Source organism: Nicotiana tabacum, chromosome 22, assembly GCF_000715075.1.
Source record: "Nicotiana tabacum cultivar K326 chromosome 22, ASM71507v2, whole genome shotgun sequence".
Classification (NCBI taxonomy): domain Eukaryota; kingdom Viridiplantae; phylum Streptophyta; class Magnoliopsida; order Solanales; family Solanaceae; genus Nicotiana; species Nicotiana tabacum.
In genome coordinates this window covers 117,060,779-117,087,351 of record NC_134101.1, presented here as the reverse complement: position 1 = coordinate 117,087,351, position 26,573 = coordinate 117,060,779, and the positions used below count along the sequence as shown (strand labels likewise).

Below are 26,573 nucleotides of genomic sequence, written 5' to 3'. Positions count from 1 at the left end.
CAAAATTATACTACAAGAAAAGCGTGATGAGACTGAAAATTATTTATTGTTTCTGAAGGGACATTTTTATGTTATTTTTTTGTTTGAGATACTAGCATGTTTCTGACTTGTCCCCAATAAAAACGGTTGTAGTTAAGTGTTATTACTCACTGAGCTAGAAACTCATTCCCCACTAATTTTTTTTACAAAGACAACAATTGACGCGAGCGAGGATTTCGTTAATTAGAGCACACAAGTTGATAGTTCTTGGTGAGCCTTGTACTTGTTCGCGTGGGCGGAGATTTTATTTATTGTTATGGTCTTTTTTTAAACTCTTAGAGTCGCTCCATAGTCAATATTTTAGTGTCATGAGTATTATTTTGTTATTATAGTTTTATGTTGAGTATCGTTCTTTAGTATGAAAGTTGGAGATAATTAATATTTCTGGTTGTTAGTGGGTTAATTGGTAATGGTGGAGACTTGTTTTGGTAAATTGATAAGTTGTCAATTGTTTGGTATGATATTAGGATATTTGGTTGTTGATTTGAGACAAGAATTCTTTGGGATAGTCCAAAAATAGGGAAAACTCTGTCCGATTTTCTGTAAAATATCGATGAGGCTTACTTGGGGGCACTTGCTCCTAAGTGTCGGTCATGATCCTAAATTGGGTCGTGACAAAATTGGTATCAGAGCTTAGGCTTTAAGTCCTAAGTCATAGAGCAATGTTTAGTAGAGTCTTGTTCATGGGTATGTAGGCGCCCATACTTATGATCTCGAGGCTACTGAGCATTTAGGAATGTTTTCCCTTCTTTCATTCTTTGATCGTGTGTTGAGATAACTTGAGATTGACTTTGGAATATTTCTTTCGCAGATGGCTAGGCCTCGAACACCCTCATCTACTGGACGTGGTACTCCCCGGGGTGGAGGTCAAGTTGGGGTTCATCAAACTAGAAAATAAACTGCTCCTCAACCTCAAGTTGGGAACAAGGGTCAACTCCAAGCTGTTATGCTAGATCAAGTGCAAGGGCAGGGAGTTTAGGATGCTCCACCACCAGTGCCAACTGTTGTACCTACTGTTGCGTTACATGCAAATGCAGTGGTAAGGTTATTGAATGTGTTAGAGGCATTGGTGCCTACTCAGGGAGGAAGTTCATCTCCTCAGGCTACTTTACAGACACAAGCACCTGCACAGACTTGGACTTTGGGGAATAAGGAAGTATCCCTACAAGAGTTCCTGAAATTGAAATCACCAAAATTCACAAGTTCTGATAATTTAGCTGATCCTCAGAGTTTCTTGGATGGGACACTCAAGGCATATATGTGCTCTAGGATGTTCTAGTGAGAGAGCTGTGGAGCTCGTAGCATACAAACTAGAGGATATGGCCAACACATAGTATGAAACTGTATTGCTAGGAAGGCCAACAGGAGCAACACCACTGACATGGGATGAGTTCACTAAGTTGTTCAAGAATCATTTCCTTCCTGACAACCTGATGCAAAAATATGCTAGAGACTTTGAGAGATTGGTTTAGACTCCAGATATGGATGTGTCGACATATAACACTAAGTTTTGTAAGCTGGCTATATATGCTCCTTACTTAGTGCCTACTGAAGAAGCTCGAGTTCAGAGATTTGTTGATGGATAGGTTGGTCACCTATACACTGTGGTAGCCCCACAGATGAAGACTTTATCCTACTCTGATGTAGTTGACCTTGCTAGAAAGATTGAAAACAAGGGACGTGATGAGTGTGCAACTAGTGATTTACGTAAGAAGGCCAAGACATGAGGTTCTTTCAGTGGAGGTTTTAGTGAAAATTGAAGACTAGGAAATCAGGGACAACAACAACAGGGTTCTCAGATAGGGACACACATGTCTTCACAGTCCACATACAGGACACATTATAGGCAGGGTACTAGGGGACCATCAACATCTGGACATCGTAATTTTGGGCAGATATATGCCACTACTCCAGTCTGCCAGACCTATAGCAGATCACATTTGGGCCAATGTTGTATTCTAACTGGAGAGTGCTTTCAGTGTGGGCAGTTGGGACATCACTTGAGGGATTGCCCTCACCCTCCGAGAAATTTCAATCAGGCTTCTATTCAGTCAGCTGCACCGACTCAAACTACTCGTAATACTTCAGGTGCTACAGGTACAAGAAATAGAGGTCGATGTGCCAGAAACCGTGCTACTTTGAATCAAGGACAGGGGAATGCTAGTAGAGGCCAGGCAAGATTTTTTGCATTTACTAGACAGGATGCTCATGCCTCAAATGTGGTGGTTACAGGTATTCTTTATGTTTGTTCATTTGATGCACTTGCGTTGATTGATCCGGGATCTACTCACTCATATTTGTCATCGTACTTTGCTTTGAGGTTTAGTAGACAGCCTGAGCTATTGAATGATCCTTTTCTAGTTGCTACTCAAAGACTATGATTGTTCTATTTTATATCATCCTGGAAAAGCCAATGTGGTGGCTGATGCATTGAGCAGAAAATCTATGGGGAGTTTGGCATATTTAGCCCCTGCAAAGAGACTTTTGGCCAAAGATATTCAGAGACTAGAAGATATAGGTATCAGATTTAGTATCGGAAATTCAGAGGCATTGTTGGCTTGTGCTCAGGCTAAGTCTTCATTAGTTGAGCACATTAAGGCCACCCAATATGAGGATGAACGATTATGTAAATATAGATATGAGGTCTTAACTAGTACAAGCAAGGATATGATTGTTGAAAGTGATTGTGTTCTTCGAATGGGTGACAGGCTATGTGTAGCAAATGTAGATAGGTTGAGACATGCTATTCTTGAAGAAGCCCACAACTCTAAATACAATATACATGCTGGATCCACAAAAATGTACCATTACCTGAAGCAATTTTATTGGTGGGAAGGTATGAAGAAAGATGTTGCTAACTTTGTTTCTAGTTGTTTGACTTGTCAGTAGGTCAAGGCTGAGCATCAACGACCCGCAGGACTACTACAACGAATTGAGATTCCAGCGTGAAAATGGGAAATAATTACTATGGATTTTGTTACCAGGCTACCACGAACCCTTAGAGGTTATGACTCTGTATGTTTGATTGTAGATCGACTGACGAAATCAGTACACTTTTTGCCAGTGAAGACTACCTATGGTGGAGTGAGGTATGCACAGTTATTTAGTAACGAAATTGTACGACTTCATAGAGTTTCAATATCCATCATCTCTAATAGAGGATCACAATTTACTTCACACTTTTGGAAATTTTTTCAAGAAGCACTGGGTACACAAGTAGATCTTAGCACTGTATTTCATCTACAGACAGACGGGCAGTCTAAACGTACTATACAGATCTTGGAGGATATGTTGAGAGCTTGCATTCTTGAGTTTGGAGATAGTTGGGACGCTTATCTACCTTTAGTTGAATTTGCTTACAATAATAGCTTCCTCTCCAATATTCAAATGGCACCGTGCGGAGCATTGTATGGTAGAAGATGTTGTTCTCCTATCGGATGATTTGAAGCTGGTGAGACTAACTTATTGGGACCCGACCTAGTACAAGAAGCTATGGACAAGGTCCAGTTGATCAGACAGAGATTGCTTGCATCTCAAAGTAGACAAAAGCCTTATGCTGATAAGAGAATAAGTGATTTAGTGTTCATAATTGGGGACAAAGTGTTCCTTCGAGTCTCCCTTATGAAAGGTGTGATGCGGTTTGGAAAAAAGGCAAGTTGAGCCCCAGGTTTATAGGATCGTATGAGATACTAGACCGAGTGGGAGCTGTGACTTATCATTTGACACTTCCTCTTGAGTTGTCCTTTATTCATCTAGTGTTTTATATCTCAATGCTAAGAAAATGTATATCAGACTCATCGCAGGTGCTTGAAGTACCTGCTATACCGCTTGATGAGAAGTTGTCTTACGAGGGGGAACCGAGGGCTATTGTTAATAGGCAACTAAGAAAACTACGGTAAAAAAAATTGAGTTCGTAAAAGTCTTATGGTGAAATAATACAATTGAAGAAGCTACTTGGGAAATAAAAGATGCTACGCGAGTCAAGTACCTCCATTTGTTTCAGTCTACAGGTACGTACTTGAGTTAAATTCGAGGACCGAATTTTATAAGGTGGGAAGAATGTAATAACCCACATTTAAAAAGAGGGCATAATTGCCCTTTAGCTAGAACTTAGTTAAAAAAGACAAAAGAGGAAAATAAGATAAATAAATAAATAATTAAATAATAAAAATTTGTTGGGTCAAGCCCACAAAAAAGAAAGGAACGTATTTCAGCACATCAAAGAAAAGGGATTAGGGTCTTTGGAATTGAGGTCAAAAATAACAATTGAAGATTAAGAGAGTTCAAAGAATTGAAGAGAACCAAAAGCAACTCCATATTTGAGCCTTCATGACAGATTCTTAAATTTTCCAATTCAGTTTACTAACTACATATTAGTTTATCTATATATTACAAAGAGAGCCAAACGCACATGTTGTTAATGTGATGTAAAATAATGAGCAAATTTTATAAATAGGTAGAATTGCCGGATTATCGACTAGTTGAATTACCCTTCGCATGGGTAAATATGATTTAGATGAAATTAGACTCAAACAGGATTCCCGATGATTGGGTATTCTAAATTAGCTATAAATTAGTCTAAACAAGAAAATTAACATGAGATCGATATTATGTAATTATAGATTGATTGGAGGAATTTGTACGAGTTGCTTGAGGTGAAGCAGTTGGTATTTCGGCACGAGTACTATGAATAGTAATCTTACCGCAATTTGTGTTTTCATAACTTGCATGATTTACAAATAATTTTTAATATGAATATGTTACCGATTATTTTGAGTTGCATGTGGGATAAGTCTTTTACTCGATATGATACCGAAATAGTTATTTGAGATGAATACCGTGGTTTTAAATATTTTTGTTGTCACTAGATCTGTTTTACTGTTACTTGAATTTACAGTTATCAAAAAGAAATTATATGATTTGATTAGAACCGAAATGCCCTATATTATTTTAAAATATTTTCTACGAGTATATACGGATTATAGAGACAAGTATAAATGGGAGTAGATATTGAAGGATCCTGTAGCTAACGGCGGGCTCGTTAGACCTGGTGCACCTTGTAATTATCGATTACCATTATAGCCTCGCTAGTGAAAAGGTACACTACTAGAAAAACGCTAATTTCCGACTGAAAGTTTTTGTCAGAAATCTCCGACGGAATCCGTCGGAATTTTCAAAAAAATATTTCATATATATTTTTAAAAAAATTTCGACCATATTTCCGACCAAATCGGTCGCAACTTTTGGCGGAAAAGTTATTTTGACTGGTTTGACTTCATTTTCGACCGATTTGGTCGGTAGTTTTTTTTTTAAAAAAATAAAATAATATTTCCGACTGAATCGGTTGAAATTCTTTTTTAAAAACCCTACAACCCTCTCTCCAAAAAATAAAAGCTCAGTTTTCATTCTCTCATACCTCCCTCTCGTCCCCAAGGTCCTCTCGTCCTTCTCCCCTATCCCAAGCTCGTATGTTTGCCCTCTCTAGTTTCCTCCTCTCTTCTCCCTCTCCTTCCTCCTCCCTTTACCCCTTAATTAATTTTTTTTACTTTGTTTTGCAGGTGCAACTCGCGTGGTTGTCGGTGACGACAACAACTCCTCAGTCGACTTCTCTAGTATTTTTTCCGTCGAGGTAAGTGTTTCGTTGAATAACATTAAGTATTAGAAATCTCATTGTTTGATTGATAATAGAATTTTTTTGGTAATAATTATGAAAATTAGCATTAACAAAAATAAAATAATACACCTATAGAGCACTTTTTAGAATGATATTAAATGAGTCAATGAGTCTCTGCTGTTACTTTTTGGGAGGTTGATTGAAAATTTCACAAATTCTTTAAAAGTTTTGTTATTTGATTTCTAAGAATTTATGATCTTTGCGTTTGCGTGTAACAAGTTTTTTCTATTGGTCTTTATTACTGAAAGTTTTGCCATGTGTTATGCTTAGAATGTTGGTACGAGTTTTTCATCATATTCTTTGACTTTGATAGACTTGTAATTTTTCGGCATTTTTAGTTTCCTAGAATTTTCTTGTACATTTCCTAGTTTTATGTACTTTAAGACTTTAATCTAACCTTAAGGTTCTTCAACCACTTCCCCACCACAAAAGAATTGTACTGATTTTCTTAAAATCTAAGAAAGGTGTGTGAAGCTATATTTAACAGAGAATGGAGGTTTGTATAGTACTGTTTATACTGCTAGCTATAACTAGTTGATGGTAGTCAAACCATGGTATCATAAAGAACTTTCTTTTCGCCATGTCCTGTCTTCTTCCCACTATAGTGAAAGATCTTTCACTTCACCATAGCAGGAACCATTCCACTTGGAGTAGTTGTATCCTTCTATTTCATTTCGTTATCCCACATTGATAGTTGTAAAGATTGTGAAACTACATACTATGTGTAAGGATACTCTTAATGGTTTGAGGGCTTTTGAGGAGAAAATGACTGATGAATATTAATTTTTCCAAAAATTATAATAAAAAAACATATAAAATAATATAGTAATATTTCTATATTCACTTTTTAGAATGATATTAAATTTAATTTTTTCAGTTTCAACATTAACATTAATTTGTAAATTTGAGAAATCATTAATTAATTTGGATTATATGAACATTTAAGAAGCTATTCAAATTTAATTAGTATATTAAAAGACCTATATTATTTAGAATAGGGATTAATGTGAGATTTCTTGTGTTAAAAAATATTAATTTAAAAAATAAAATATATTAATTAAAGTGCTTTGAAAGAGTATAACTATCACGACCCGGATTTTTCACCATCGGGTGTCGTGATGGCGCCTACTATCGGAGCTAGGCAAGCCAAATGTTTAAAACACCTTTCCTGCTTTCTTTCAACAATATAATAAGTGAGACAAAATCTAAGCGGAAGACTTTAAATTTAAAACAACTGAAAACCAAAAGTGCGGAAGTTTGAACCAAAATGCTGCCCAGAGTTTGGTGTCACTAGCTCACGGATTACTACAGAATGCTACAAACAATGTCCGAAAGAAAAATACATCATGTTTGTCTGATACAAGATAAACAAACAAAAAACATGGAAAGGGACTTCGGCCTGCGAACGCCAGCTAGGCTACCTCGAGAGTCCCTGGACTGAAGATAGCTCCCAAAAGTCCTACTGCTGCGGTCCGAAAGCTGCTCCCTGATCTGTGCACAAAAATGCACAGAGTGCAGCATCAGCACAACCGACCCCATGTGCTGGTAAATGCCTAGCCTAACCCCGACGAAGTAGTGACGAGGCTAGACAGGACCTACCACAATTAACCTGTACAGATATATATAACAAGTGCAAGAAAACAATAACAAGATAATACAAAGTAACGCTGGGAGGGGACATTCTATCGGGGAGTAACAGATAAAAATGAAATATCGGAAATAAACAGAAGAAACTCCGGTTTCCATAATATCATATATAAGTGGACGACGTGCCACACGATCCCATAATATCATATATAAGTGGACGGCGTGCCACACGATCCCATAATATCATATATAAGTGGACGGTGTGCCACACGATCCCATAATATCATATATAAGTGGACGGCGTGCCACACGATCCCATAATATCATATATAAGTGGACGGCGTGCCACACGATCCCATAATATCATATATAAGTGGATGGCGTGCCACACGATCCCATAATATCATATATAAGTGGACGGCGTGCCACACGATCCCATAATATCATATATAAGTGGACGGCGTGCCACACGATCCCATAATATCATATATAAGTGGACGGCGTGCCATACGATCCCATAATATAGTATATAATATCTGACTTCATATAGTAGACCCCTTCAGGGGAGGATAAGAACTCAATACCTTTAATCCGACAAGGGTACAACTAACAACCCAAAATATCCCGACAAGAGAGAGTATATATCAGTCTACACACCCCGGCAAGGGAGTACTCACAACACATTCTCTTTTTAAATCACTTCTTCCTCAACTAACACATTCATGTTCGAGCTAACGCTCCAAAAGTACACCAATCACAATTCTACCTCAATCGTTCACATTATATGAAACTCATCAAGTAAACAAGGAGATTGTGTCACATTATTCGAATTAAAAGCAATTAAGACTCACGGTCATGCTAGACTCCGGTGCATAGATAACCGTCACCATGCCTATACACCGTACTCCACATTAGCAAGTAGCAAATAACATCTTAATCCTATTCCCTCAAGCCAAAGTTAGAACAAACACTTACCTCGATGCCTTGAACACCACTCAAGTCTCAATTATAGCTTTACCTCTTGATTCCACCACCAATCCGCTCGAATTTAGTCATAAGTTACTTAATCACATTAATAATTACTAAATGAATCACTCCCAATGCATGAAAATAGATTTTTACAAGGTTTTTCCCCAAAAGGTCAAAAATACCCCCGAACCTACGTGGTCGAAACTCAAGGTTAGGACCAAAACCCGGTTACCCATTCCCCCATGAATCCAAATATACGATTTGTTTTGAAATCGGACCCCAAATTGAGGTTCAACTTCTCCATTTGTAGAAAACCTAGGTTCTACCCAAAACACTCAATTTCACCCATGAAAATCTTTGATTTGAATTTGAAATCATGTTAAAAGATGTCAAGGAATAAAGAAATTAAGTTAGAAATCACTTACCAATCGTTTTGGAGAAGAAAAGTTGTTTGGAAAATCGCCTCTTAGGTTTTGGGTTTTTGAAAAGTGGAAAAATGACTGAAAATCCTGAGTTTATATACTATGCTGGGGGCTGGCACGGACCGCACAGAAATGCACCGCGGCCGCGTGGCTGCCAGCACGGACCGCGCGGAAATGTACCGTGGCCGCGCCGAGGGAGGGAAGAAGTGGGCTCTCTCTGAACCCACCCAGCGCGGACCGCACTGATCTGGTCGACCTGGCCACCCCCCTCTGAACCCTACCACGCGGACCGCACAGAAAAGTGCCGCGACCGCGTGGCCGCCAGCGCGGACCGCGCGGAAATGGCCGCGGCCGCGCCGAACCTGCAACACCTGAACCTGCATTTTTTTTAAGTTTAAGACCTCCCGGGCCCCACTCGTAACTCACCCAAGCCCTCGGGGCTCCAAACCAAACATGCACACAACCTTAAAACATCTTACGGACTTACTCGTGCGATCAAATCTCCAAGATAACATCATATACATAGAATCAAGCCTCAAAACACATGATTTTCTCTCAACTTTCATAAAACTCAAATTCCCCATTTTAAGTCCGAAACACGTCATATGACGTCCGTTTTTAGCCAAACTTTACAGATAATGCTTAAAACATATGTAAGACTCGTACCGGGTGTTGGAACCAAAATACGAGCCCGATACCACTGTTTTCCGATCAATTTTCTTCTTCATTTTCCTTAATTAATTTCAGAAAATAATTTCACACAAAAATTCATTTCTCGGGCTTGGGACCTCGGAATTTAATTCCGGGCACACGCCCAAGTCCCATATTTTCCTACGGACCCTCCGGGACTGTCGAATCACAGGTCCGGGTCCGTTTACCCAAAATGTTGACCAAAGTCAATATTATGCATATTAATATCAAAATCCATCAAATTTTTCACATAATTCATATATTCTAACATAAAAACTTTCCGGCTACGCGCCCAAACTGTGCATGCAAATCGAGGCAACTAAAAGCGAGGTTTTCAAGGCCTCGAAAGCATGGAACAAGGAAGAATTACGGTGATGACCCTTTGGGTCGTCACAATAACTTTGTAACCATTTTAAATAAATCAAATTACTTCAAATATCTCATTTATAGATTTCTATTTGTGTAGAGGGAATTTGTGCATCGTAGATGGATATATAATAGGAATCATCCTAACCGTGTGGGGTTGAGGGATGTATTTATTGAAGGGGTTGCTGAATTTATTGCTAAGGCCTAAACACTTGATGATTTTCTTATTGGAGGAAGGATTAGGTGTCCTTGTGTGAAATGTAAGTATGTTAAGTTATTGAAATCAGACAAAGTTAAAATCCATCTCTACAAGAAAGGGTTTGTAGAAAATTATTATATATGGACTGTTCATATTTTGTAATCAGAGAACTGTAAATTTTGTAATCAGCCTCGTTTTAAGGAAGTCACAAATGCCAATACAAAAAAGAAAGTTCCAATTAAAGTGTTGCATTACTTACCTCTTATACCTAGGTTAAAGAGGTTGTATGCATCAATGAGCTCTGCTCCTCATATGAGATGGCACTACGAACATAGAAGGCCACATGGTATACTCTGCCATCCGTCAGATGGAGAAGCGTGGAAGCTGGCAAAAATTTTCCTTCTTGGTTTTTTTGATGTAATGGAACATCTTCCAATTCACCTTGCACAAGAGACACGTCTTGGAGGGCCAGTTCAATGTAGATGGATGTATCCCTTCGAGAGGTAATGAAATTTAATCATTTACCTTTTGTATTTGCTTTAAAGATCGTTTTGTCTAAAAATACCACTATGCAGGACTATTGGCAATATAAACGGACTTGGAGGGAATGTACAAAGAAACATTATAATCGATTGATAATCGTCCCCCACAAGGATGGGTAAGAAGGTTCTTATACAAATTTTAATGTTTTGAATGTACTTTTAAATATGTTAACATAAAAAAATATTTATTTGAAATTAAAAAGATATTTATTAATTATATATATGTTAACTTTAATGCAGGTTTTTGCCATCCTTTCAAACTACACATTTGGTTATAGATTTTATGAAGCCATTTTATCATGAGTCATGGACTTCTTGGAGAAATATACCGTACAACATCAGAGAGCAAATGTGGAATCAATTTAGGGTAAAAATTAATTATATTTATTTAATAATTATCGTCTTCATCTAATATTACTTTTTTATATTGCAGACAAGGTATACATGGCATCCTCAACATCAAAATGCAATAAATAGTATTTTCGAGAAGAAAGCTGCTATAAGGATTAAAGATACTATGTGCGCTGCTCGAAATTCCGGTAAAATGCCGGACTGGTTAAGAGAAGATGTTTGGGATAAACTTCTTGAGAAATGGAATACCCCAGAATGGAAGGCAATGAGTGAACAAGCAAAGACAAATCGTGCCTCTAAAAAAGGTGGCTCATTGTACACAGGAGATTCGATTACTTTTGAGGCCCATAAACTAAGAATGATAATTATTTATAAAAAATTTCTTAGTTTTATATATAAAATTTTACGTTTGTAAAGTCTAACTCATACTTTTTCTTATGAAGGAAAAGGAAAGAGGGCGAGATATGAGTCACACTGAGGTCTTCGAGGAGTTGCATAAGAAAAAGAAGAAGGATGGTACAAGAGAACACTGGGTGGAGACGCGTGCGTCAGACACATATGTAAAATTCTAACTTCAGAATTATTTATGGTTTATTAATATTAGTTTGTTTACATAATAGTTATGTTTTTCATTTCAGGAAGCTTATCATAAAAGGTTGGAAGAATGGCAACATACTCAGCCTCTTTCAACTCAACCAACACCTGATGATATGACTTCATTGTGGACAAAAGCAGCGGGTGGAGAAAACAAAGGCAGAGTCTACGGACTAGAAGTACATCGACCTACAGGTCATCCAAAGCAACTCTTAGCCAATTCTTCTTCTCCTCAAAATCAAGAACAGATGGAAGATATGAGAAACGAAATTTGTGAATTGAAGCAACAATTTGACTCCCAATACGAAACATTTGTTAAGATATAGAAATTCATGCGTAAACATGGGCATGATTTATCTAATGATGAGGATGAACAAACTGAATCTAATATGTAATAGTTTAGTTGTGATGTTTTGGTTGATTGGAAAACTTGATTGTGAGAGACAACTTTATGTATTGCTTTTAAACTTGAATGTGGACTACTATTTAGATGTTTTATGCCCAATATTGTTAGGTTTAAAGGTTGGTATTGTTGGTTTAAATTGTGTTAATGGTTGGCATTGTTGGTTTATAATTTGTAAATGTATTGTTAATTTAGATTGTGTTAATGTATTGTTGGTTCGTATTATTGTATTAATGTATCGTTGGTTTAGATTGTTGTTAATATCTTATTGGTTGGTATTTTTTTGTTTGTGATAGTTTGACAGGTGGTGTAGCTCGAAATTGGGCAGAATTCTGTACAGTTTTATACAAAATTTTGACTGAATTCCGACGGAAACAGTCGAACAGCCCCCTAGATTTAACCATAAATTCTTAGATTTCTGACTGATTCGGTCGGAAATGTAAAAAAAAAATATTCAGAAATTTTCGACGGATTCCATCAAAAATTAAATAAAATTTAATTATTAATTTTCCGACTGATTCGGTCGGAAATTCAACCAAAAAAATTAATATTCAATAATTTTCGACGGATTTCGTCGGAAATTAAATAAAATTTAATTATTAATTTTACTTGTATTATTACGACCGATTCAGTCGGTAAATTCCGACCACTTTAGTCGAAAACGTGAATTATTTGGTTGTCTACTCTTTTTGAAATTTACGACCACTTTGTTTGGAAATCACCGACAGATTCGGTCGGAAATTGTTTTCCGACCATCATTTTTCCGACCGACCAATTTCGGTCGGAAAGTAGTCGAAAATACGTGATTTCCGACCGAATTCCGGCCGTTTTGGCCGTCGGAAATCTGCCATTTTCTAATGGTATAACTAGCATACCATTATTAATTTTTCTCGAGTAGGGACTACCGTTATATATGACTTCTTGCAAAGAAGTCCACAGTTAAACCGATGACATGATCCGTTCATTGAAACCTCCCAAAATGTGAATACTGATATTATACAATGGTTACCAAGCTTGTTACTGAATTGTTAATTATATTATACTACAAGAAAAGCGTGAGGAGACTGAAAATTATTTATTGTTTCTGAAAGGGTATTTTTATATTATTTTCTGTTTGAGATACTAGCATGTTTCTGACTTGCCCCAATAAAAACGGTTGTGGTTAAGTGTTATTACTCACTGAGCTAGCGACTTATTCCCCGCTAATTTTTTTCAGAGACATCAGTTGACGCGGGCGAGGATTTCGTTAATTAGAGCACACAAGTTGATAGTTCTTGGTGAGCCTTGCACTTGTTCGTGTGGGCGGAGATTTTATTTATTGTTATGGTCTTTTTTTGAACTCTTAGAGTCGCTCCATAGTCAATATTTTAGTGTCATGAGTATTATTTTGTAATTAAAGTTTTATGTTGAGTATCGTTCTTGAGTATCAAAGTTGGAGATAATTAATATTTCTGGTTGTTAGTGAGTTGATTAGTAATGGTGGAGACTTGTTTTGGTAAATTGATAAGTTGTCAATTGTTTGGTATGATATTAGGATGTTTGGTTGTTGATTTGAGAAAGGAAATTTTTGGGATAGTCCAAAAACAGGGAAAATTCTGTCCGATTTTCTGTAAAATACCGATGAGGATTACTTAGGGTCACTTGCTCCTAAGTGCCGGTCATAATCCTAAATTGGGTCGTGACATAATTAGAACTCTACTAGACAAGGGCAGAGCTAGAGCTTAGGACACGGTTCAAACGAACCTAGTAGCTTTGGTTCAAACTCTATATTTGTCTTTAAAAGTTCATTGAATATATACAAATTATCAATTAAAAACCTAGTAACTTAGAAGAAATGACTCATGACTCCATCTCTGCTACTCGACATGGCTCATGACTCTCTACAACATACTTGAACCTGGTTTTAATATCAACTTGTCACGGCCCAAAAATTTGGTGAACACCATTGACACCCAATCTGAACCATCCATCGAACAAAGATAGTATGCTGTCATGGTATTGGACCCTGCGTTTTATTTATTTCTTCTTTTTGTTACCAGGGTTAACCCCTAAGCCATAATGTCTCAAAATGGACAGCATAGAGAAACCCTCGTGCGTGTCATGAAGATTATGACTGTCTTAGGACCTCCCATTGTTGTATCATTTATGAGAAATCGGGTATCAAATCTAAACAAGGACGACATAGCAAAACCTTCCTTGCTGTAATAAGGACTATTATTTCTAAGGACCTTCCCTATATTTGGTTCTATCATTTAGGGGAAATTGGGTTCCGAGTCATGCTGCCTCCTAGGAGACATTGGAATCGACATTTTCTTGTTTCTGTCACTCCGCAAACAGTGAGAGTCCTCTCCTCTTAGCAGAAGCACCATGTACAGGCACTAAAACAACATCAAAGAAAGAAAGATGAATAATGCTTTGTCCTCTCTGTTGTGCTAAGCTCAATATTTTCATCCGGATCAGAAAGTCAGCTTGCTCCAACGGTTAACACAGTTGGAATTTCGTTCATGCTGCTTCTATCTCTGTCAAAAACAAAACAAAAAAAGAGAATTTTACAACATAAAGTTGCTATACTAAACATTCCTAAACTGGTGCCTCTCTTCAGAAACCCACTCTTTAATTTGATAATAACATGCACTCTATAACATGTTTGAAGCATGAATCAATGGGAAGAGAATTATTTCTAATGAGTAGAAAATGATCTTTCTCGTATCAATTGGGCAAATGTCTGATGAAAAAGGTCTTAGCAACTAATAAGGGGTCGATGGAGAAGGTACGCCTTTGGGATTTTACTCTTCCCCTAGATGGTCAAAGAGTTCTCTCCAATGAGACGCGGCTTCTTCTGGTGTTCGAAATGACCACAGGTGAGGCTTTGCTTTCTCACGTGTTTCCAAAATTTCCTGCTTCACAAGATCTAATGGTGAGTATGACAAACAAAACCAACAAAATAGTACAGGAAGCAGTAGTTACTTTACAAGGATACGTAGGAAAAGCAAGCAGAGGTACAACTAAATTACCACATGACAAATTTTGTATCCACTAATTTAGAAAAAAGCTTCTGCATCAACTAATCACATCTTCAGAAAAGCATCCAACCAAAAAGATAACTTTTGTAGCTCAGCGACCCCATTTAGAAGCAAATGCCATAGCATAGCTGCCTCGGTCAAGAATGTGGTTGGCGAATGAAATACCGATTCATTTATCAATCAGGTTCACAACTGTGGATGGGTTTGATTGTTATCACGCAGATTTGTGGCACAATGAGCGTAAATTGTTACTACTCAGATTTGAAGCACACCAAGTGTCCTGCACTATGCAGGATAAATGTTTAGCATGGATATCAAAATCAAAGGACAAGCCTACTACCTAGGAGCTGTAGTTAGATGCTTTTTTTGTAGTATTTAACAAATCAAAGACCTATATTTCTTTGACGACTTTGAAGACCTAGATCGATTTGGTTTTTGCCGAAATACAAGCATGGCACTTGAGTAACTGACTTCCAGTATGGTTCTCAAAGACTAATCAGAAATTTTTTAATTATTTATAACTGAGCCAAATGTCATGCAAGTCAAATTTCCTGATATCATGTAAACACCGACTGAAAAATTTTAAACCGAAATGAGAGATGGAATAAGGTTTAGGGAAAAGATGAGCTAAAACTTCAGCATCTCGGGAAAAAAGTGGAGGTGACGAGTCCACCAAAGGTAATTTATTATTATATCTCGTTCAGTCATTTGCTAACATAATTGAGCTTCTAAGCCAGTCAACCAATTGCGATTCAACTTGAAAATAGAAGCAGATTTTCAGTACTGTAAATTGCACTTAAGATTCTCAAGAGAGTGGAAAGTTCTAGGATAACATGCTACAATAGTAAGTACTTGTTTAATCCCAAGGCAAGCACATAAAAAGTTGAAAATGAGTATACCAAAAAGGCAGTTTAGTATAGCAGCAACAATGCATGCTGAAGCAAAGAATGTAAAACCAGAGTTGTGAAGCAAACTTCAGATGAGAAAGAAAGAACTATAAGAAAAAGGGTGAATAAGTGAGGCATCACCTCTGGTTTGGCAAAACTAAATTAACCTTCCCATAGTTTGTGAAACATCTAAGACTTACCCTCTAGTTTAATGTCATTACAAAGATCTCCTTTACTGCCAATCTCCAGAATTCAAATAATTAAATGCAAATATAAGCATATTAGAATTGTTTTCAACTTTACCTTCCGACATGATTTTATTTCCCTAAAACAACAATAAAGTCAAAAAGGAAAGATGCACATTCGAAAACCTTGTATCCTAGACCTTCCCATTCGAGAAGTTTCTCCTTAGTATACCTCCTCTTCAGACATACAATTTTTCTAATCAAAGAGATGATAATTTGGAGAAGCCTAAGATTAAACAGGCAAAGCATCTAAACAAAGGAAGTTATATTCCTCATCCTATACTTACCTTTTTTTCATCTCTATTTAATGCCTCCTGTTTTTTTTACTGGTTCAAAATCTCACATCATATATTGCGAATTTTTTATGCTCATTTTATTTTTCAATCTACACTATTTCTCGGGGAAAAAAAAGAGACAGAGAGAGAAACAAACAAGTATGAAAATGTTTGTTACGAATCCGTCCGATGCACAAATTTTGAATGAAAAATTTAGAGAATTGAATCTTGTAGGTTAAAAGTCTGCAGCATCACCATGTACATTTGTAGTGACAACTCATGAAGAAGAAAGTTTTCACCAGCTTACCCCATATGAATTCTCCACATGTTAGAATGCTCATCAATTTACAGCTTCTATGAATTTTCCCAAGTCAAAACGGAAGAGAGGAGAGGAGGCAGGGAGGAATTACTGATCTTGGACTAAGTTAGCTTCAGTCAAATCCGCAAAGGGGAGGTAATCTTCTAGACAACAGATGTTATATGTGCGGAAAGAAGATGGAAGACACAGACCATCTATTCTGCGTTGCTAGATTGCTAGTCAATTGTGAAACCGATTTCTAAACCTTTGAAATTGACAATGCCAAAGACAGCCAATAGTATCTAGACAGGTAGAAACAGAGTGTCAGGGAGCAAATGAAACAAGGAAAGTTGAAGCATACAGGACAGTATTTGCGCAAGTAATTTTTTGGGTTGTTTGGAAGGAGAGAACCAAGCAGTCCTTTGAACATAAAGCAGTTTCAAATACATATGCTTGCATCTTTTGGTTGTTTTGCTGTACAATGAACAATGTTCATAAAAGAATCTTTATTTGACTTTATCAATTCCCAACCTCAATAAGGAATTGAGCTTCCTCACTGTATATAGCTAGCACACACTTGTTGATGTGATATAACAGTACTCCCTATTTTCCGCTTTATATAATACTATTACTATTAGGGGAATTAAACAGCCTTTTTTTACTATAACTTTTTGATACGTCCCTCAAATACTTTTAAAATATAAAAGTTGTAATTTAGAGTACTTTTTAACTAGTTTCTAATTATCTAAATTTTATTTTAAAAACTATAGAAATCGATGTTTGAATTGAGACCTAAAATTAAAAGGTTTGACCCTTGTCTCCGAACCCTTTCATTCTTTTTGAAAATGTAACTCAGGAGAAACACCCCACCACCCCGCCAGTCCTCCCTCCCCTCTCCCCGCCTTCCTCTCGATCTCGATGTTTATACTATGTACATACCTGGCACCAACTTAGTGCTGTTACATGAATAAAATGATATTTACTTATCAAGAAAAAAGTTCAAAATGTCATTCTAGAAATGACAGGTAACTCCAGAAGCAACAACTTGAAATCAAAAAATATAGTCCCATAATTGATAGCTGTCAACGCCAGGGGCTATCTAATTGGTCAAGGATCAGAGTAAAACCTGTACTTCCTTAGATCAAATCATGCTATCATCTCTTCTCCTATTTTATCCCTCTTTAGCAAGGAGAAACGGACATCCGTGGTGGTTAGTAAGTATTACTGGTTCTCATATGCTTGCTATCATACAGTAAGTATTACTGGACGATTCAAAACTCACCAACTATACACGCCACATGCCCTTTCAAAAAGGGTAACAGGCATAACTCAAGAAAAACATCAATGTGCCTTCTCCACATATTCGTTTCTTTCCATAAGTTTTATTTTGGTTTTTGGTTTTGAGTTCTATCAGAAATTCAGAATGTCAAGCAACAAGCAGATATTGCTTATTAGATCACTTTGATTGATGCCACAATAGAAAACATAGTTCAGGCAAGTGTTGTGCTATCCTGTAAAATATTGAATAAAAATTAGCATAACCAGGAGGAGCAGCCTTGCAACCTTGTAGCATATCCTGTATGAATCTAGACTTCTAGACATCTGAGATTGGTAACACCCTTCTCAAAGATAATATTAATAACTATTCAGGTTATATTTCAGTTTGTAAACCTTAACTGATCATCGCTATGCTAGCTATATATCAATTCGGATACATCATGCTCTGAGTCAAGCCTCCTTACTGGTCTAAAAGAATAGCTTAACAAGACGGTGGCGGAAAAGGAAAATAAAGTATTCAATACACAAGCAGCAGATTAAAGTTGAAACAAGTTAATTGAAAAATGAAAACGGACAAACTGGGGAGAAGCCACCCACAATTTGGATTTTAGTTCAGCTGGAGACAATCATGGTACATCAAGAAAAAAACTGATCCATAGCCACCAACCATAGCTTACGAGTAAGTGAACAATTATGTCCAAAATAACTCCAAATCTATGACTTTAAGCAATCTTACAAACAACACAAGGTTTATTATTAACTTGTAAAATTTACTCTATTAGCATATTTGAATAAGTCAGAAGAAAAAAAGAACATCGTGAAACAATCCAGACTAAGATGCAAGAGAGCACTGTACCTCCACTTCAGAAGACCTTTTGGTTTTTAAAGTCAGACAATCAAAAAGAGCACTCCACTTCTGACTACAATTATCAAGGACACCAACTCTATAGTACTGCTGCATTTGATGGACTGGAGCTGCCATAAAATAATTCTACATCAGCCTAAGAAATTCTCAATGAAGAAATTGCACGTAAGAACAGAAGACAAACAGATCTCGTATCAATCCCAGTGATATCAACTTTGGTTTCGTTCCTTTTGGGCTATTGATAAATTCATCTAGATAGTACAACCAAAAAAAATTGTTAACAACAGCAACATAACAGAAGGTATGGTGGTGAACCTTCTACTCAGAATCTAGAGTTTAGAAGCTTCCAGTCATTTCCTTCCTTAATAAGTATGGAAGAAGAACAAAGAGAAAAGGGGTGGCCAGAGGTGAAAACTGAAAATAGTAGCAAACAATATCAGAAGTGTCATCAGAAATCACAGAGCAAGACTCGCATCACTTCAGATAAAGCGAGTTACCAGTAGTCTATGATACTGTTGTTCAATAGTTCACCTCAGTTGCAGCGGATTGGCTAATGCTACTAATGGCAAGGATGAGCGCATGACTTGTGTTTTGAAGCCCCACTTAGCTAAACAACAATCTAGATCCTTGAAGAACCTGAGCTTGCAAAGCTCTCTTCTGACAACCCCAAGAGCAGTCTCTATTTTGCTAGTATCATCGCGCTACTAACTAATATATATAAACAATTCACCAGCCTCCTCGGTCAACAATTTGTTTGATCATTCACTAAATACTTATTTAAGGCATTCACGTGTTACAAACAGTAATCCTTTCAATGGAAAAGATAATTGAATGAAATTCTGTAATTGTTTGGCCATCTATCCAACCTCTTTCTCCTTTCGTCATCTAGAATAAGAAAATGGTGAGATCCTATTAGTGGATATTGGCATCTCGAAACAATGTTAACGACTAATTGAATCCTGATATAAAAATTGATACCAAAGGGACAAAACTATTGTGATCCCTAACAATTAGGTTCTCCAAACTTCCCCAATTTGGTTACTATTATTAAGTCACGATTAAGAGGATTTTGATACCTTTAACAGAAACCCCTGCACCCTAAGCTTATTTTAGGTATGCGATAAGAAAGGAATGATTTGATTAAGAATAGAAGCAATTAAATACTGTGAAAATATATAAATCAAGCAAAAGATTGATGCAAACAAAGATACAACTCAAGTCACACAAATAAAGAATAGAGCTTGTAAATTATTTTCTTTTTTTAAATGCGGAATAAATCTAAGGGGAAAGGCAACATACAGTAGCAGAACCAGAGGACATCAAAGTAAGGGGGGCATGATACTCGTCGTGGTTGCTTTTCTGAACTCATCTGTAAGGTTTGCTGAATTCGCCGGTAGAAACGTTGATGGCTTGGCTGTGTTAATAAGAGAAGAAAAGAAAAATATGGTAAACTCGGAAGCCCCTAATCTATTTAAAAAGTCGTATTTGCCTCATTGTGTAATTTTATTTTCAGTTTTCACCCTCCATAAACCATTTTAGAGGGTGGAATTATTCAAATGTGGTAAGAGCTTTATTTATTATCAGAAACATTAACACAAAGTGATTAGTCGTTGGGAAAAAGTATTCATAAAATAAGAAAATATAATATAACCTATATCTATCAATTTAAATGTACTAGTATCTATAAATGTGCGTGCACATTAATAATGACACGTGATGGTTTAACCATTTAAATCATCTGAAAGCTGAAAAATATTATTATATTAGCATGATATGTGTATTCAAAATAAAAGGATATCATCAGAACTTACGCAAATGATCAATTTAGTTATGTTAGTTAAATAATTACATATTATAGATTAACAGTATTTAATTTGATGGTATCTTACCGAACACTTCTTTGTAGATGATTTTTTGTGTGTGTGTTTCCTTCTAATGCTTTGGTTGCTCTGTTATAACCAGAACTCTTGTTGTCGATATTGATATTCATTCCTCTTGAAAGTGCAACATATTGTTGTTCGTGCAAGAAAACATATTGCGATAAATATAGTCTAATATTTAGGAAGTTTATCCTTATGCTTTATTTATTATAATTGCAAAATATAAACATATCGAAAATTATCCTTGTCAGTTAAATCTTTTTTATTTGAGGTCATAAGTATAATTTTGTAAAGCTAATTTTTATAGTCTCTGATTTCGTCGATTTTGTAACTATTGATAGTACATGACAGAAATCACCTTCCAAGCCATTAGCTTTTCACCAATGGTTCACTGGTATTCAATATATATCCGGGGGCAATTATTTCGATCATTTAACATTAGCCATAAGCGCTTCATCACATAATATCAATTTTGTTTTCCTTATAAATTTAGCATTGTTGTTATGCTATTAGTTCATCTCAGATTCTTATTATTAGTTCATCTCATGTTTTAAAGATTTAATCTTAATTATAATTTTATCCACCATAATTTTTTTTTTAAAAGAGTAAAAAGATCGATCTGGCATTTCACGTTTAGATCTATTTCTCACACATTTATATTAAATATTTTCTTAGTTGTTGTTTAATAATTGGGTATATTTTTTAATAATTGATTAAAAATATATTATTTGAGTAGAAAAACAGTTCAAATATAATATAAAAATATATTATGGGGATATTTTTTCTCAATTTCAATGGCTTGTGCAATCCATTTTATTATTTTTATTTTCCCTAAGTATTATATATTATGGAGTGGTAATGTAGTATCAATATGAAGAATTCTTGTGAAATTAATTTTATTAAACCTTCCTACATATTTTTAATAAGAAGTTAATAGATAAATTTAATTTTAAAATATTAAATATTAAAAAATTTAATAGAAGGTCATGTAGTCCAAAAAATATGTTATTTTAGTTATGTTCTTTCCCTATGAGTTTTTATATTTCATATTTTAAGACTATCTTGGTCTATCAATATTGTATTCATGTTTTATAATAATATAGACTCTCCTTTTTCTAAATGAATTTGAACAATATAATACATTTTCAAATTAAATAGTAACAACACATCATAATACGTTTTCAAATTAAATTAGTAATAGAAATTTTTAAGAAGTATATCCTAAAAGTAATAGGATTACATGCCTTAAAATATGTCTCTATCCCAAAAGTAATTATGCTAATAGAAAAACTAGCGTGTTGCTAAAGATATTAGGTTTACATGCTAACATGTAGTATTATATGTCTATGCTCTAAATTAATTATACTAATAGGAATCCTAAATGTAATCATGTAGGATTTCTAACTTGTAATATTATGTTCTAAAACTAATAGGATTACAAATGTCTAGAATTCTGGGTATGTCCTTTTATTGTGAGTTATTATGCTTAATATTACAAGGTTATTTTTGTAAACCGACATTATATTCAGGCTTTTATAATAATATAGATAGATAAATGGATAGATAATATAGACATAGATTATTAGCAAAGTCTAGAGCTTATTGTTGGAATTCCCAAAATACAGGTTTAGCGGCCTAAAGGTACACATATAATATTACTTTTAGTTGAATTCAAAGTTTTAAATATTGGATTCTTAAATATTACAATATTATCTAATATTAATTACCATTTTTATCTAATATTATCTAATTACCATATTATCTAATATTGAACTATTTTTTAAAATATTTTATCTTTCAAATCATAAAATTAGATCAATAGCACATAATAAATTCAATTCGAATAGAAGCATGCACAAGAGTGTTGTTTTCTTTGTTGTTAATTATCAATAGAATTCATAAAGATATTTATAAAAGTTGAATAGATTCGTATATCATTAGGTTTTGGAATGTAAGTTGGAATCCTACGAATCTTCCTACACACGGGCTACATTAATATATTTTTGTTGAAAAAAAAAAGCCTAAACTAAATTAAAAACCAAATCGGATACAAAAGGAAATATTACAATTATGTCCAACACTATACCTATATTTATGGCTATTTTGGTAAATTTGTGACGACCCGACCCGTCGTCTCCTGTAATTCCGTCCCGTATTCCCCGTTATATGCTTATTCGTGCTTCAATATGTGTACTTGGTGAATTTGAGTCAATTCGGATCGAGTTTGGTAGAAATTGGGACAAATAGTCTTTTTTAATGAAGAATTAGTTTGGAAAAGTCAACCGGAAGTTGACTTGTGAGTTAGAGGTCTCAGAATTTATTTTCGATAATTCGGTTAGTTTCGGGGGATGATTTAAGGATTGGTAGCGCGATCGGAAGTGAATTCGGATGTCCGGAGGTCATTTTGAAGTCATTTGGCTAAGTATAGAAATTTGAAGGTTTTTGAGAAAAATTCGATCGGAAGGGGAAATTTTGACATCAGAGTCGGAATGCGAATCCGAAAGTTGGGGCAAGTCCGTAATGTCGAATGTGACTTGTGTGCAAAATTTGAAGTCATTTCGGAATGATTTTGGTAAGGTTTGAGACACTTAGTCTCTTTTAAGGAAGCTTAAGTTGGAAAAGTCAACCGAATATTGACTTATGTGTTAGAGAGCTCGAAATGCGAATTTTATGGTTCGGATAGCTTTGTTAGGTGGTTTGGGACTTAGGAGTGTGTCCGGAATATTTTTGTGATGACCGGTGTAGAATTAAGCTTGAATTGGCAAAGTTAGTATTTTGGCGAATTCCGGTTGATAGGTGAGATTTTGATCCGAGGGTCGGAATGGAATTCCGAGAGTTGTTGTAGCTTCGTTATTTCATTTTGGACTTGTCTGCAAAATTTGAGGTCATTCGGACGTGGTTTGGTTGGTATTTTGATCAAAAATGGAATTTGGAAGTTCGTGAGATTCATAGGCTTGAATCCGATGAGGATTTGATGTTTTGATGTTATTTTGGGTGTTTCGAAGGTTGGGACAAGTTTGAATGATATTGTGGGACATGTTGATATAATTGGTTAAGGTCCCGAGGGCCTCGGGTGAATTTCGGAAGGTTAACGGAATGAAATTCGGACCAAAAAGAAAAGAAAAAGCTGCAGAAATTTCTGCTGCAATTTTCTGTAGAAGGTCTTTGGACTGCAATCGTGGAGCGTACTTCGGAGGCCTATACCTTTTGATCTACAAGGAATTTTGAGATGGTTTAAAAACAACAGTTGTAGCCCTTTATGTCTAGTTTCCAGAAAGCTAAAGACATTGTAATTTGGACATCTGTAGAGAATGTTACAGTCGATTGAATATGACTGGTGGAGCTCGTTCTCTAGAATTTTCTGATTCGGGGAGCCTACTTTAGAAGCTCATATCTCGGGATATATAAAGATTTATATAGTGTACAACCTATCAAATTAAAGATCTTCGAGTCTAGTTTCTAAATATTCAATCCGTTTGTCATTTGGATACTTATACAAGACGTTATGATTGTTTAAACAGAAGGTGTCCGACAAGGAAATTTTTTAATAGGATGTACAACTTGTATAGCACAAGTGCAAGGTACAACTCGACGAAGCACGGACAGATTCTTTTAAACACGGATTTGGCTTATTTCTTTCATTTCTTTCATTTGGCTTGGATTATTTTGGAGAGAATTTCAAGGGGTATTTCATCAAGCATCAAAGGTGAGTTGTTTCTACTTATTTCCAAGTTAAATACATGGATTAGAGCTGAAAACTCAAGTAAATTATGGACAAAAATGGTGGTTTAGGGCTTGAAACTTAAGAGAATTAAATGGTGATTTGAGGGGTCAAATGAACTCCGATTTTTGTGAATTTGGTATGTATAGACTCGTGGCGAGATAAGGGTCGTATTGATGTAAAAATTTCTGAATTTTGAGACGTGGGCACGGGGCTCGGGTTTTGCTAATTTCGGGATTTTCGACATTTTTCGAGTCTTTTCGATTGGGTTATATTCCCTTAGCCTATTGTAACGTATTCGTTGTGGTTTTGACTAGATTCGGCGCGCGAAGAGGTCGATTCAAGAGGAAAGGGCATTGCGGACTAGTCTACGGCCGGTTAGAGGTGAGTAATAGATGTAAATGCTGTTCTGAGGGTTTGAAACCCCGGACTTTCACATCGTAACGCTATATTGAGGCGTGACACGCACTCCATAGCGAGTGCGGGGTCGGATACTATTGGGGATTGTGACTTGGTCCATCCCGTGTGATGTTTATACTATACTGGTGATTGGTACACATACTTCATTGATATTACTGGGCTTGATGCCATGTTTGGGGCCTTGTGCCGATTTGTAAATTCTTCGAGGATTGGTATTACTGCTTAGCATGATTTGCATATCATTTAATTTCAGTCCAAGGTTTTAAATGCTGTTTTGCAAACTCAGCCATAATTCTAAGTGTTGAAAACTTAAATGATATTTTTAAATGTATTCCGGGCTGGGAACTTCTATTTTTTAAATGCCCAAGGGGATTATTATATTATTTTTTTTGGACTGATTATAAAGTGACTTGAAACAGTGGTAACAATGACACTGTGTGATATACTTGAAACAGTGGTAACAATGACACTGTGTGATATACTTGAAATAGTGGTAACAATGACACTGGATGATATACTTGAACAGTGGTAACAATGGCACTGTATGATATAAATTGGTCAGGTAACAATGGCTGACCGGTCAGGTAACAATGACTGACCAAGATATTGCGCTTGGGCTGTAGGAGCCCCTCCGGAGTCTGTACACACCCCCAGTGAGCGCCGTCGACGATAAATAAATATGGATGGCTCGGGCTGCACGCCGCAGTGGGTACTGGAATGTACCATCATATGCATTGCATTGTATTCATGTATTTGTATCTATACTGTTGTTTAGCTGTTCAGTTCCATATGTTGCTGTATATTTGGATTTTAGCTTACTTTGTGTATTTACTGGATTTTCTTATCTTCGGAATGTAGTTACTTTTATTACTCACTAGGTCGGAGTACTCACTTTACTCCCTGCACCTTGTGTGCAGATCCAGGGCAATCTCAGGCACAGTAGATCCAGTTGATCAACGGATCCAGCATTTTGGGAAGTATCAAGGTAGCTGTACGGCGTTCGCAGCATTGATTTCTTCCCTCCTATCCTTTCTTTTTTTTTATTTCCGCATTATTAGACTTTGGATACACTATGTATTAGGATGATATTCTGTACTCTAGAGGCTCAGATTCGTGACGCCGGGTCCTAGTGAGATTATGTTGTGTATTTTGTTAAACTCTTCAGTACTTTGATCTTGAATTAATTGATATTTTCATCCGCTATTTTTGATAAATTGAGTTAAGTGTTGAATAATGGTCGGGCTTGCCTAGTAGTATGTTGGGCGCCATCACGACCGGGATTTGGGTCGTGACAAGTTGGTATCAGAGCCTAAGTTATTTGGTCTCACGAGTCATGAGCCGGTTTAGTAGAGTCTCGCGGATCGGTACGGAGACGTCTGTATTTATCCTCGAGAGGCTGCTGTAAGCACGTGATTTTTGCCCTATATGAGAATTACTCCCAAAAATTCAAAATAAAATGATTTTCCTTGGTGTGCAATTTTGAGAATTTTTGTGACATTTTTGGATAATTATTTGTATTTTGTCTGTGCATGTTTATTTTTTAAATAATAAAAAATACAAAATATGTCGCATTTTGCATGTAGGATTTAATTCTACAATTGTTAGTAATTAAATTTGTTTTACAAAAATTAAAAATTACAAAAATAGGCATCTTTTGCATTTTTAGCATTTAACGTCCAAATATACAATTTTATGCTTAATTATTACTTAATTGTGCGTTAATTGTTATTGGGAGTTAATTTGCGCTTTTATAACTTAATTTAGTTCTTAATAATAATTTAAGGATTCTTAGAATTTAGTTTTAGAAAAATAAAAGAAGAAAAGAGAGCAAAAATACAAAAAAAT

General features: G+C 35.9%; 2 long non-coding RNA genes across 2 annotated transcripts; one reads left to right on the top strand and one right to left on the bottom strand.

Annotated features, from left to right (window-relative positions):
- Window positions 1-13,587: 13,587 nt before the first annotated feature.
- LOC107800669 (uncharacterized) lies at window positions 13,588-20,026 on the bottom strand. The gene is made up of 4 exons (XR_012705155.1): window positions 20,007-20,026; window positions 18,699-18,817; window positions 14,851-15,139; window positions 13,588-14,733 (listed from the first exon to the last, which is right to left on the bottom strand). It is a non-coding gene; the product is annotated as an uncharacterized LOC107800669 (long non-coding RNA).
- Window positions 20,027-24,242: 4,216 nt separating this feature from the next.
- LOC142176748 (uncharacterized) lies at window positions 24,243-25,912 on the top strand. Its single transcript, XR_012705501.1, has 3 exons — window positions 24,243-24,293; window positions 24,626-24,692; window positions 25,646-25,912. It is a non-coding gene; the product is annotated as an uncharacterized LOC142176748 (long non-coding RNA).
- The last annotated feature ends 661 nt before the right edge of the window (window positions 25,913-26,573 follow it).